We start from the raw sequence: 14,541 nt of genomic DNA, 5'->3' as shown, positions 1-14,541 counted from the left end.
ACTCTGAAGTTTCCCAGCTCACCCACCGCCCTACCACCTGCGCCCTCGACCCTATCCCCTCATCTCTCCTCCAGGCAATCACACCAGACATCCTCCCATTTGTCACCTCCCTCGTGAACTCCTCCCTATCTTCTGGATGTTTCCCCTCATCCTTCAAGAGGGCCCACATCACCCCGCTGCTGAAGAAACCCACACTAGATCCTTCAGTCATTCAGAACTACCGCCCGGTATCTCTCCTCCCTTTTCTATCCAAAACACTTGAACGTGCTGCATCTAACCAACTCTCTGCTTTCTTCTCTCAGAACAACCTGCTTGGCCCCCACCAGTCTGGCTTCAGGCCTGGCTGCACTCCTCTGGGTCAGTGAGTCACTCCATGCCGCACGAGCAGCCTCCCTCTCCTCTGTCCTGATTCTTCTAGACCTCTCCGCTGCATTCGACACTGTGGAGAACTCCATCCTCCTGTCCTCCCTGGCAGCAACAGGGATCTGCGGCACAGTCCCTGACTGGATTGAGTCTTACCTCTCTGACCGTTCCTTGGGCGGGTAAGGTATCACCACCCCGTCCCCTCGCCACCGGAGTTCCCCAGGGCTCAGTCCTCGGTCCCCTTCTCTTCTCCTTATACACCACGTCCCTTGACCCTGCCCATGGCTTGTCCTATCACTCCTATGCCGACGACACGCAACTCTTTCTCTCCTTCTCCCAATCGGACACACAGGTCCCTGCCTGCATCTCCGCTTGCCTGAGGGACATCCAGAGCTGGATGGACAATCACCACCTGAAGCTCAACCCGGGAAAGACAGAGCTAATCTTTATTCCTGCTCTATCCTCTCCCCTCCTCGATTTTTCCATTTTCCTAGGGGACACCTTAGTGACATCATCACCCTGTGCCAAGAATCTCGGAGTGGTGATGGACTACAGGTTGTCCCTCTCCAAGAACATCGCAGCAGTAAGCCGGGCATGCAGATTTTTCCTGTATAACATCCGGAGAATCCGCCCCTTTCTCACCACCTACTCAACCCAGCTCCTGGTCCAAGCAATGGTTCTATCCTGCAACTGCAACTCTCTTCTGGCTGGACTACCGGCATCTGCCATCAGACCCCTGCAACTCATTCAGAATGCTGCAGCTCGTCTGGTCTTCAACCTCCCCAGACACTCCCACGTCACTCCCCTGCTCACTACCCTCCACTGGCTGCCTGTTATAGCTCGCATCAAATTTAAAACATTGGTCCTAGCATACCAGGCAGTCAAGGGATCAGCCCCAGCATACCTCTACAAGATATTCAAACCCTACATGCCAGCCAGATCCCTCCGTTCTGCTACCTCAGGACGCCTGGCACCTCCCCCTCTTCGCACATGCACTTCCAGAACACGTCTCCTGTCTGTTCTGGCCCCACGATGGTGGAATGACCTCACCGTGGAGGTCAGAACAGCTGAGACACTGACCCATTTCAAGCGACGACTGAAGACTCACCTCTTCAGGCTGCACCTCTCCCCATCCCTCCCTACCTCCCTGTAATCTCTTAAATGACCGTAAGCTTAGGGTTGTAACTAGGTAGCTGTTTCGCAGGTGACTTAGTTAATGCACCTGTCTTAACTACTGCTTGTATTTTTCCATAGACTGCGTTGTTGCTGTTCTCGTTTGTGTTAGTGTTAATCAGTTTAACCTTCAGGGTCCAAGTTGAACTATGCGGTTGTTCCCTGCACTTGGACCGGTACTTCTCTCTAGGGTTTTTGTCATACTTGTTCCTGGTTATGGTTATACACTTTGTTGTACGTCGCTCTGGATAAGAGCGTCTGCCAAATGCCTGTAATGTAAATGTAATGTAATGATTTTGACATTAGCCACCAAGGAGCTTCAGGTAATAATTTAGCTAAACTTCTAGTTACAAAGGCCTACATTCCTAGATAATTTTTCAATTGAATACTTTTTTATTCATTAGGCCTATATGATGTGTGCCTATATAAGCTGATTCAATTATTTAATTATTAAATAAAAATGGAAATCATGAACATATACTTGGTTTTATTCATAATTGACAGTGTTTTTTTTTAATTACAAAAGTTTCTGTAAATACTTGAAAATTAAAACATGTTACAATATACAAAATAGATTATTTCCATTTTTATTAAATAATTGAAAGCAATTCACTTAACTGATGGTTATCAGTTTGTATAAGCACACATATCATATAATGAAATATTAATCATGAAATAATTGTTGTAAGCAGGCGTACTCAAACTTTTGACTTGCAAGTGTATCATAATATAGCCCAGTGCAGTGCAAGTGATATTTTAGAATCAGGTCAAATTATACAATTTTGCCTGATCACTTCAACAGTCAAAACTAGAATTATGAAGAAAGGCTTGTGTGTGCGTGCAAAGCGAAGTGGTGCGAAAGCATGTGAACTAAGAGTCACACTGACTACTGTGGTACTCAAAATATTTTTCTAAGGTTGGCAGGTCTGGAATCATCATTTTTAAAGTTTTATTAAATCTTTCTACCAAACCGTCCATTTGAGGATGGTAGACCGATGTTCTGATTGACTTAATTCCCAATAATTTGTACAGTTCGCGTAACGTGTGTGACACGAATGAAGTGCCTTGATCAGTTAGGATCTCTTTCAGAATCCCAGCCTGGGAGATTATTTGAAGCAATGCTTGTGCAAAATTCTTAGTAGACATGCTACACAGCGGCACTGCTTCCGGGTATCACATTGCGTAGTCTACTAAAACTAACAGGAAGCGATGCCCGCGTGCACTTCGGTTTAATGGCCCGATGAGGTCCATCCCCACCTGTTCAAATGGGACCTCCATTAACGGTAATGGGCGCAACGGTGCTTTTGGAGTGGCTGCGGGATTAACTAACTCACACTCAGGACAAGATGCACACCACCTCTGCACTTCACCCCAAATCGAGCCATTAGCCTATTCAGTGTTTTATCAACACTCAGGTGACCGGATTATGGCGAGCCACTTGGAAAAGCATTTCTCGACGGCTCTTTTGTACCAACAACTAGGTGTTTTCCTCTCCGGTTTGAGTGTCATGACTCACTCGGTATAGCCTATCTTTAATAATAGAAAAATAAGGGTGAGCTAGAGCAGTGCCAGGGCGCACCCAGTGACCATCAATAGCTATCACTTAGTCAAAGGTAAAGCGTAAAATATCATCCCGAGACTGCTTGAGTGGCGAGTCCTCCTGGAGATGTATGCCGGAAGTCGGGGAAGCTCTCGCAAGAGCTTCTCCTGACCCTGCCTCTCCCTCAGCAGCGTCAGATGACCTTGTGTCACCACTGAACACATCACTTAGCTCACAGATTCCTATCGGTCACAATCGCTTCCCCATGTACCCTTTCATTATATTATTAAACCCAGGCCAATCAATACCCAATAAAAGGGGATGCGACAGGCGAGAGCTAATCGCAACCTTTACTATGCTTTTTTCCCCCGGGTCGAATTTCCACTGGTACCACAGGGTAATCGTGAATATCCCCATGCACACACCTTATTGACACCCACGATGCTTCCACCAAAGTCTCGGGCCGAACCAAGCTTTGGTGTATCATGGTTTGTTTACACCCTGAATCCAGTGAAGCCTGGTGTATACCCCCTCGAATCCTTACCGATATCAGGTACAAAATAAAAGCTGAAATATACTGATAAGTAGATCAAAGGCAATAGTTTTGGCGTGATATGTGGCTGGAGAGAATGATATGCCAAACTCTATTCAGATGATCCATGTTGACTTGTAGACGCAATGTAGTTGAGTCATTTGAGTGATTGGAGGGCACAATTTAATAATTTGAAGGATTTAATTAGACAGAACAATTTAATCTTTTTTAAATTATTTTTTATAGTCCTAAAGGGTTCCCTAGTTACTGAAGAATACAGTATTGTGCGTGACGTCAGAATGAGTGCATTGGAGATGTGTACAGGAAGCAATGCGACAACCCCATTAGGCAGGGCATCCAGCAGCTCTTATTTATGCACATTGAGTGCGGTTGGTGTATGTTGGGAATTAGATGCAAACTGGTGGTGACTATAAGCCCACCAGCTGGCCCACATTTATAGAATACCCACTTTTTTCTTAGGACTATACCATTGAGTTAACCCAAATGATGACAAAAATTGTTGTTTGGTTGAACTTGCTGCACACACACACACACACACGATCTATATCTATAGGCTATATGTGTTTATCAATTTAATAACTAAACATAACTTATACAGTATATATATATATATATATATATATATATATATATATATATATATATATATATCAAATAAATAAAAACTTAAGGTGAAATTAAGATGGAATATGTCTCTGATTTCTGGTCAGTTTCTAATAGCCTTGAGGACGAAGGGTAGGTGGAGCACAATTTCAAGCTGCCATTGGTTCCGCCGATATGTCAATCAAAAGGACACAATCAAAACCTAAATCGTGTTTCTTCTCCATGGACCGGGTCACAGAGCTGCTTGTGCTACATAAAAGATAAGATAAGGATGTAACTGACCGCATTGTAAATTAATATAAATAAACATTCAGAAATGACACAAATTTATTAGCAGTTATTATTTTCATTAGTTATTACTAGGCCCGTCTTCCTTGTTTCGTTTTTACATTATAACTAATGTTAGATAGATTGTCCTTCAGCTATTAGCATTATCGTTCACTGATGTGGACAGATCTTAGCAGTTATCTTACACAGCGGTGACAAGAGACAGCGACTGAGGGGTGTTCATTTTCAGTAAGCACTGAAAGATGGGGAGAGACCGGGCGAAAAGGATTAGTTTAGGGTGATGTGTTTTGTTAATGCTAACTTACTAGCTAGTCACTTGTGCATACAAAATGAAGGTAAAAGTAGGCCTAATTATTGGATATTATACTGCATTTTGCTCGCCATGATACAGATGGTCACAGTGGAGTTATATGTTAACTTATATGGTATATGTGCTATAGTTTACCTTATTCAATAAAGTTACCAAAAAAATAATAATAATAATAATTCCCGCTCTGACTTTTGAATTTCGCACTCAATTCTGGGTCTGCACATGCTGATTATTATCTTGCTAAGTTACTTATGTTACAGAGTGTTGGCTCACCATTCAAGGGTTCTACGGGTCTCGAAAATCATATTTCAAATTGAAGACTTGAAAAGGTATTAAAAACAGTCATTTTCAGAGATTAATTGTGAAAACGTTTTGTGATCTCCTGGCCTCAGAAGAAGGGGCAGAGATCCAGCTGATGTCAGGAAAGCGGTAGAAACCTGGTAGAAACCCTGCCATTATTACTACAGACCATGGAAACATTAGTTCTAAAGTTTGTCTTTATTATTAATTAATGAAATAGTTGGGGGGAAAATTATCATTTTGACCGCAATATATTCTTTGATTGTTCATTTTCGCTGCTGATAATACATGTGGAGTTTAGCCTTTTTGGTCATATTTGAAATTAATTGTTTGATACCTCGTAATTAAAATGATTTCATGATGAATCTTTACTAGAGAAAATTGCTAACATAACATTTTTTTCTGGGGTGTGTTCAGGATTTAGTAAAGTTGCGATGTCAGATAGAAAATACTCTGGATAAGGGCTAAAAGATTAGAAGGAAAATATGCACGTGACCAAATAGCTGCATCAGAGTTTTTACTGACAAACATTCCTCATCAGTGTCCTTCACTGCTTTATCAACACCAAGAACATACAGGAGAGGGGGCTTCTGTGGAACAGAATTGTGAAGATGAGAGAGATTTTGATGATTTATTGTCCCAGAGCAGCAATAGCAGCAATATGGAAACTAACCCCGCACTCAGACATTCCATTCCATTAAAAAGTGCGTTTGTTCAGGGGCTTTGCCGGTGTTCAGGGGCTTTGCCAGGTTTTTGTAGTAGCAGAATGTTGAGTGGGGAAAGTGAAGTGAGAAAAAAGTACAAGGTTCATCTCCTACCCCAACAAAGTACGTTTAGTTTATGGTGCAGAAGTTGACTGACTGTACAACATTTAATGACATTTAAGTGTGTAATTTTTGTTGATATTAGATTTTAAACCTAGTCATGACTTTTTTATGCAGAGACAGGTTTAGTATGTTTTCACACACACACACACACACACACACACAAAATAAATAAATAAATGAATGAAAAAAGTAATTCTGTTGAAAGACTTTTGAATATTGATGTATTATCAACCTTTTACATGTGTTAATAGTCCAATTCCAACAGTTAAGTAAATTATCAAAGTCATCCTAGTGACCACAGTGGTCAGTCCAATTACACAGGAATTCTGAGTCGAAGAGTTACAGGAATGTTGTGTCATAATTTTCTAATAATATTAAAATATTTTAATAAAATGTTACCACAAAACATTTGTATAATGTTTTTTAAAGCACGTTATCCTACTAAAATAATAACATTCTGGGAACATTTTTTTTTAAAAACTTGCCACTGAAAACGTTTTAAGAATGTTAGGGCATAATGTTCTGACAATGTTATCAAAAACATTATAAGAATGTTACCACAAAACATTTTTAGAATGGTTTTAGAGAACGTTATCCAACCTTTAAGAAGAACATTCTGGGAACAGAATAAAAAAATTCCCACTGAAAACATTACTAGAACATTGCATTGTTACGTTCACGACAAGGGGAACCTAAATGCAGGACTTGGACTCAGACAACTTCTGTGATTCACAACAGTGAGATTTATTAACACGTTACAGGAACAAATATAGAGAGAGGAAACTGGAACTGCTGGCGCGGACGCAGGTCGTAGACGTAGCCAGGTGCAGGGGCTGTACGGCGTGACGGCACGGGATGGATCGTGGCAGGGAGCTGACTGGAGTGGGACTGGAGGTGGAACTGTCACGGAGCTGGACTGACACATTAGGGCTGGACCGGACCGGGCTGGACTGGACTGGACTGGAAGGCCGGCGAAGGGCGAGCTGGATTCGGCGAGCTGGAAACACGAGGGGGGCTGACAAGACAATGACAGGACCACAAAACAATCTCAAAGACGCGACAATGAACAAGACAGGTGACAAACATACGAGACAGAACCTGAGACGCACAGACTGTGTAGGGAGAGCAGGCAGGTGCGCGGATCTGAGAACAAGAAAAGTACAGAGTTAATACAATTTTGTGGAGCCGACGTAGGATAATCAGACAGGTTAGGATAACGATCTGGCAAGGATCTGTAGAAGAGCCGAGAATATAAGCAGGAAGAGGAAGCATGCGGAATCCAGAGAACGCAGGTGAGTGGAACTATCCTAACTGCGGGCTGAGGGCGAGAGTCCGCCTACACTGCAACAGAGAACAAAGATCGTATGAGAAAAGACAAGAATGTTTATTTTGGTCCAAGAAAAGGACACATTGTGGGCTTTTATCATTCAAATACACCATGATATATTCAACTGTCATGATGTATTAAACAATTTTATGAACAAAAATAAATTTAAGACAATTTAAGACTTTTTAAGGGCTTGCAAACACCCTTAAAGACATATCACATTCATTTTTACATGTTACTTAATTTTCAAAAATGCTTTCCATGTTAGCTATTTAATAAGGTTAGAAGAGCTCAATAGAGTCTTATTATGTACTATACAGTTCCAAATCACAGTGCCCAAATTCACAGGCCTCCCGTGCATTGTTCTACTTGGAATACAGTCACTCTTGTCTCAGGCATGTCTTGAGTGGGGAAGGCTGGACCTTGGGTTCTTCACTGGAGCAACAGTCATAAGGCCATGTGTGGGAGCTGAAAGGATATAAAATTGGACCAAGTAAGAAAAATAAATTGAGTAACACACGCAGCAGGATAAAATTGTAATTGTGTTTTGACAATGGCAAACAGTCAATGAGCAAAGAGCTGTTTCCATATAATATCCATAACTACCATTACTCTGATCATGTGCTCTAGTTTCCATTTGAGCTGTTGCGCCAAATGTAGAGAACTCTGCAAAAGAAAATCAATTTAAGTCAGTATTTGGTGAAAATACAGAGAAATGCTCTTCATTAAAATTCATTCCACAATGCACTGGCGCGAAGCCAAAGCCAATTTATTTATTTATTTTATTTTTTTAAAGGAGTACCATGGTGGTTGAACGTGACACTTCCCAGTTGTCTTCAGGCAACAACAAAACAAATGTGCATAATTTTTTTATTCTTCAGTCATTTCAATGTACTTTAAAACGTATTTTTCTAAGCCTAAATTTCCCATGATAAAAATTCACCCGAACCGTCTGGGCGTGGTAATGAGAACTGTCAGTTAGCTATGATTGACAGACCATGCCCCGTTACCATAGCTACCCCCATGATATGCGCTCTCTTTGGGAGACTGAATTTTCACAAGCTAGCTAGCTTAGTAGGGCTAGTATATCAAGTATCGGTAGACAGCTAAGGTAAGGACGTTGACTTATAATTTTTGATATCTAGCTAGCCAAGTTAAGATAAAAGCACAACTATAACGTCCTCATAAAAGCAAACTAGCAAGCTAACGTTATCGATAACATTGCCTTATGAAAGCAAACCTCCTAGCTAGCTAACGTTAGCTAGCTAGCTAAATGAATATAACCAGAAATAATCTAAAGGCACTCTAATTTAAGTGAACCTAACGTTAGTCAAATATTTGCATTGTCTGAACAGCAGGACCGTGTGTCCTGTCAGATTTCTTTACGGGGCGTGGACATGGGAGTGGTTACTGTATTAATGACGTAGCAAAATGACAACTTTCTCAACCGGTTGAAAATAGGACGATGAATTTAAAACGCATATTTCTCCAAGAATACAGAACGGACATATTTAATACTTTGCTCATTGTGTTTCTTCAATGCCTCTTGTGCAAATAGCACATAAAACCGAGAAAGTGTGAAAATCACCATGGTACTCCTTTAAGGCCAGGATTACACAAGGTATAGCGTAATAGTGCTAGAGGATTCGGGGGAAAAAACCGTTGAGTTTTTGCATTCCTAATCAATACCTAATTTCAAAAGAGCGCCACATAGCTTTCAAAAGAGGCGCCAACAATGCTAGCTTGAAAAGGCTTGCTAGCTCCAGTTTGTCAAACACCAAAAACCAAATGAACACCACACAACTATTTTATATCATATTTAAGATGCATATTTTAACCAGCATGTTAATATCTCATTAGGACATGGACAAGGTGAATTACGGCTTTCAAAAGAGCGCCACATACGTTAGCTTTCAAAAGAGGCGCCGGCAACAATGCTAGCTAAAAGAACATGAATAAAGGTGCGGACTGCCGTTTATACATGTCGAATTAGCTCAATTGTTAGCTAACTAAACAGGCCATCGCTGAGATCAGCTAGGTAATGCTAGCTGGTCTTACAATACATTTGCACTGGGCTATTAGTGTTAAAGGAGTACCATGGTGGTTGAACGTGACACTTCCCAGTTGTCTTCAGGCAACAACAAAACAAATGTGCATAATTTTTTTATTCTTCAGTCATTTCAATGTACTTTAAAACGTATTTTTCTAAGCCTAAATTTCCCACTATAAAAATTCACCCGAACCGTCTGGGCGTGGTAATGAGAACCGTCAGTTAGCTATGATTGACAGACCGTGCCCCGTTACCATAGCTACCCCCATGATACGCTCTCTCTTTGGGAGACTGAATTTTCACAAGCTAGCTAGTTGGTAGTATATCAAGTATCGATAGATAGCTAAGGTAAGGACGTTGACTTATATCCAATTATAATTTTTGCTATCTAGCTAGCCAAGTTAAGATAAAAGCACAACTATAACGTCTTCATAAAAGCAAACTAGCAAGCTAACGTTATCGATAACATTGCCTCATGAAAGCAAACCTCCTAGCTAGCTAACGTTAGCTAGCTAGCTAAATGAATATAACCAGAAATAATCTAAAGGCACTCTAATATAAGTGAACCTAACGTTAGTCAAATATTTGCATTGTCTAAACAGCAGGACGGTGTGTCCTGTCAGATTTCTTTACGGGGCGTGGAAATGGGAGTGGTTACTGTATTCGTGACGTAGAAAAATGACAACTTTCTCAACCGGTTGAAAATAGGACGATTAATTTAAAACGCATATTTCTCAAAAAATACAGAACGGACATATTTAATACTTTGCTCATTGTGTTTCTTCAATGCCTCTTGTGCAAATAGCACATAAAACCGAGAAAATGTGAAAATCACCATGGTACTCCTTTAAATACTCAACTAGCAAATATGTTATCTAACAGAACACTAACTCAAATTAGTCCCAGAACAGAGGCCAGGTCTGAACATCACCATTTCACCGGCTAACTTAAAGCATTAGCAACATTCAGCTAGAACTGCAAACATGCATGCTGAAAGTAGGACTCCAACATTACATTGCAAATACTACTAACTGAAAAGGTCTGCAATACATTCAGTTACAAATATAAAAGCATAATGAAACACTTACCTCCTCTTGAACGCCATCAAACCCAGATTTTCCCACTGAGAATTTGAAACCACAGTGACCTTCTTCCAAGAGGACGTTACCTCTTACATCACAGTAATATGCGCATGTGATTGGATATAACATCGTCTTCTTCTTGTTTTATAGCGGTTGGTATCCAGCTTATTGGTGAATTACCGCCACCTTCTGCTCCGGAGTGTGGATCAGACAATAGATTTACACTCTAAATCCCTTCACCCTAAGCTATATTTTATCCTCCATGCTTTACACCTAGTCCTACTATAAAATCCCTATCCATGTCAGCCACCCTAGAACCCTATACCTGCTTATCCATCATATCCTATAAAAAAATTTTTTTTAAACCCTGCATTGGATAAAGTGTTAACGGTCCAAGTGCAAACGCCTAGACAGATAGATATTTTAATGTGAGCCAATACATCATTTACAAACGTTCTGACAACCTACCAGTGACGTTTCAAATGAAGTAAGGATGAGGACTGTGATATAACGTAATTGTTACGTTATTAATGTACATCATATTTACGTAATTCTATAACATTACTGCAACGTTGCAGAACAGTCTCCATGAGGACTGGTTATTTTGCGACCACAGAGCAATGTTGTCACGTCTCCTGTTGGTAATGTTGCGACTTACCAAATTATGACCAAAGTGCAACGTTGTCATTACATAGTGTGTTTGTAGGGTTAATTGTACACCTGTATGGAAGCAGCTGCATTGTTTATGTTTCTCCACTCATTTATTCAGGTGTTTCCTTCAATTTGTAACTTGTCTGTATATCCTTTATCTCCAGACCATTGCCATGTCTATATTATTTCACCATGTGGGCTCTACAGACATACAAAATTCTGACTGGTTGTTTAACTCTGTCTTTCTGAATAAACCTGGCCATATCTCACTATGGAGAAATTGCAGAATTTTTTATAGATTGCCCCTCGTTTCAGGGCACCATAATATTTGGGACATATTTATGTTATGTAAATGAACGCAGTCATGTTTAGTACTTTATCACATATCCTGGTGGTGGTCTCATCCCTGTACTGCAGTCATCTTGAGCTCCTGCTTATTTCAGGGGAAAGTTAATTTAAGTTTTCTCTTCAGCGTATGAAATGCATGTTCAGTTGGATTCATATCAGACAAATGACTTGGCTAGTCTATAATTTTCCAGTTTTTGGCTTGGAAAAAGTCTTTTGTTGGTTTAGCAGATGTTTGGCATTATCGTCCTGCTGTAGGATGAAGTGCTATCCAATGGGTTTGGAGGCATTTATGATAAGATGTTTCTGTACACTTCAGAATTAATTCTGCTGCTGCTGTCAGCAGTTGCATTATCAATGAAGACCAGTGAGCCAGTAACTGTAACAGCCCTACATGCCGAAAACAAGAAACAAACAGAACACCTCCACCACCATGTTTCATAGATGGGGTGCTTTGGATCTTGGCCAGTTTTTCTTGAGCACCACTTTGCTTTTGCCATCACTCTGATACACGAGAATCTTGATGATCTCTGTCTACAAGACCTTTTTCCAGAACTATGCAGGCTATTTTAGGTACTTATTAGCAAACTGTAACCTGCCATCCTGTTTTTGTGGCTAACTAGTACTATGAATCTCGCAGTGTAGCCTTTGTAGTTCTGTTAGTGAAGTCTTCTGTGAACAATAGTCACTCATGCATCCATGCCTGCCTCCTAGAGAGGGTTTCTGATCTGTCTGACAGATGTTTGGAGGTTGTTTTTCATTATGGTAAGAATTATATGGGCACCAGCTGTAGAGGTGTTCCTTAACGTCTTACCAGGCCATTTGCGATTACTGAGCTCTTATGTCTTGTGTTCAGTGTTCTCTTTCTTCTTAATGATGTTCCAAACAGTTGATTTGGTAAGCCTAAGGTTTGACCTTTCTGACTGACTGTTATATTTCATATTTTTCAGCCCCATAATTGCTTCCTTGATTTTATTTTTCTTGATTTTCAACTCTGATCCTCTTTGTGACAAATGCCAGTAACAGACTCCAAAGGCAATCAAAAGCATAGAATAGAATAGAATAGAATAGAATAGAATAGAATAGAAAACTTTATTGTCCATTAAATATAAAATAAAATAGAAATTTTCCTTCAGCTCAATGCTCATTGCAAGTGACACAGACAAAGGTATACACGGATTAAAAAACATAACAGCAAACATTGGACAACCATAAGGTCACTATAAATTCCTTCAAGTAACAACACGGTAGGTCCTTCAAATAACATCTCCTGGTCACTGTGAGCTACATCCACATGCCCAAGTCTCTGGTTGGTCCATTATTATGGATAGTGATTGCAGAGGGGACAAATGATTTTCTGTAGACGTTTTTTTTGCCCTTGGGACCCTTAGTCTCCTACCAGAGGGTAGTTTTTGGAATGATGGGTGAAGTGGATGAGAGCAGGCTTTCCTTTTCATGGCAAGACCATATAGGTGTTGCAGTGGTGCTTGCTTAATGCCAGTTATTTTACTAGCATGGTTATTATTTGTGCTAGTTTTGATTTATTGCGCACAGTGAGATTTCCGTACCAGGTCACTATATTAAAGGTCATTATACTTTCAATGAGAGATCTGTACACCAAGACCAATGTAGGGGTAGCAGCATTAAATTTAAAGTCTCCTAAGAAGGAAAATCCGCTGTCTGACTTTTTTGTAGATTGAGTCACAATTCTCAGTGAAGGTAAGTTTCTCATCCTGGACGGTACCCAGGTAAAACTAGAGACCTGCTCTACTTGTTGCCCTTTTATGTTGATGGCATCAGTGGTGATTCCTCCAAGACATAGGAAGAATCCTAGAAGCCTAGAATCAAGAATGCATACTGAAAGCTCTCTTATACCTGCAATTAGGAAGCAATTGCCCACGCCTGACTAATCAGAAATACATGTGAAGCCCTTTGTCCCAACATTGCTGTAAGTGTTACATTGTAAAACCACTATGTATAAAAATACACTTGAATAAAATCTGAGAATCTGTAAACGTGAATTGTTTGATTACAATTCTAAAATTGTTGAACAGAGCCAAATCAAGAAAAAAATATTTTTGTCTCAAACATTATGGAGCTCTCTGTACATGCATGCATGCATACATACAAATAATTGGGTATAATCACTGACCCTTGAGATTTTTTCCATGTGTTAAATGATCTGAAATTTGAGAAAGATTGATTACATTTCTCCAGAAACAGCAATGGCTTCTCCCAAGCCTGGAATTCAATCAACATTTGTTCTTACCTTGAACACAAATAAATAAAAGTAGAAAAAATAAGTTATGCATTTTACTTTTAAACACTATTTGGCAAGTAAAGAAGATACACAACGTGCTTCAAGCTAGCCAGATAAAAGGGGACTGGATAGGTGCTCAACAGCCAGGACAGTCAAACTGGAATTAAAAAAATACCTGGATACTTCACGGGGACCGGCCTAAAATAAGTAACATTGGAACATACATTGCTCAGGGCAAAAGACACTGTTTTAATGAACAGGGTACGACTGATGTTTCAACATCTACAATGAATTCATCAGAGTCAAAAAACACAAAAAAGAAAAAAATTGCTTGTAAAAAGAAAAGCACCAAAGACTCCATAGCTTTCAGCTGTATTTGGGGTATATGGAACAAAATATTGGCGTGTGAGAAGGCAGGACCTTGATGAGGGCGTGACACATCTGGGTTTGAACATTTTCAATTTCCTTAGATTGCCCTACTTTCCTCCATGAGAGCCCAGGCATTGCCCACACATTACAGAGGTGCTGGGCCACAAGCTTTGGGAGAGGAGGTACACAGTGGGGGGAAGGGGAATTCATTTCTCCCCATGGTCCCCACCATATGCCAGGACACAGATCCTAGCAGGGACTCAGGCAGTCGGGACATACCCCACAACATCTACAACTCCCACTGTGTCCTACCTCCTAAAACATGGGACATGGATTCAGGTCCATGTTGAGTGTTCCACATTTATGTTTATCATATTTGCTTCCCATTGTGAATATTAGCTAGTCTTAATTGGTATCTGACCCATGTCAACAAACGTTCATTTGATAATGTGGAATCCTGAAATTTCATGTACAACGTAAAATATCATATAATATTTGAT

The 14,541-nt window shown here is 40.4% G+C and overlaps 1 long non-coding RNA gene across 1 annotated transcript; it reads right to left on the bottom strand.

Annotated features, from left to right (window-relative positions):
- Positions 1 to 7,392: 7,392 nt before the first annotated feature.
- Positions 7,393 to 10,641, bottom strand: LOC135241854 (uncharacterized). The gene is made up of 3 exons (XR_010326136.1): positions 10,423 to 10,641; positions 7,891 to 7,950; positions 7,393 to 7,752 (listed from the first exon to the last, which is right to left on the bottom strand). It is a non-coding gene; the product is annotated as an uncharacterized LOC135241854 (long non-coding RNA).
- Between the last annotated feature and the right edge of the window lie 3,900 nt (positions 10,642 to 14,541).

Source organism: Anguilla rostrata, chromosome 1 (genome assembly GCF_018555375.3).
Source record: "Anguilla rostrata isolate EN2019 chromosome 1, ASM1855537v3, whole genome shotgun sequence".
Taxonomy (NCBI): Eukaryota; Metazoa; Chordata; class Actinopteri; order Anguilliformes; family Anguillidae; genus Anguilla; species Anguilla rostrata.
The sequence above is the reverse complement of the archived record's forward strand: the minus strand, read 5'-3'. Positions and strand labels throughout refer to the sequence as shown.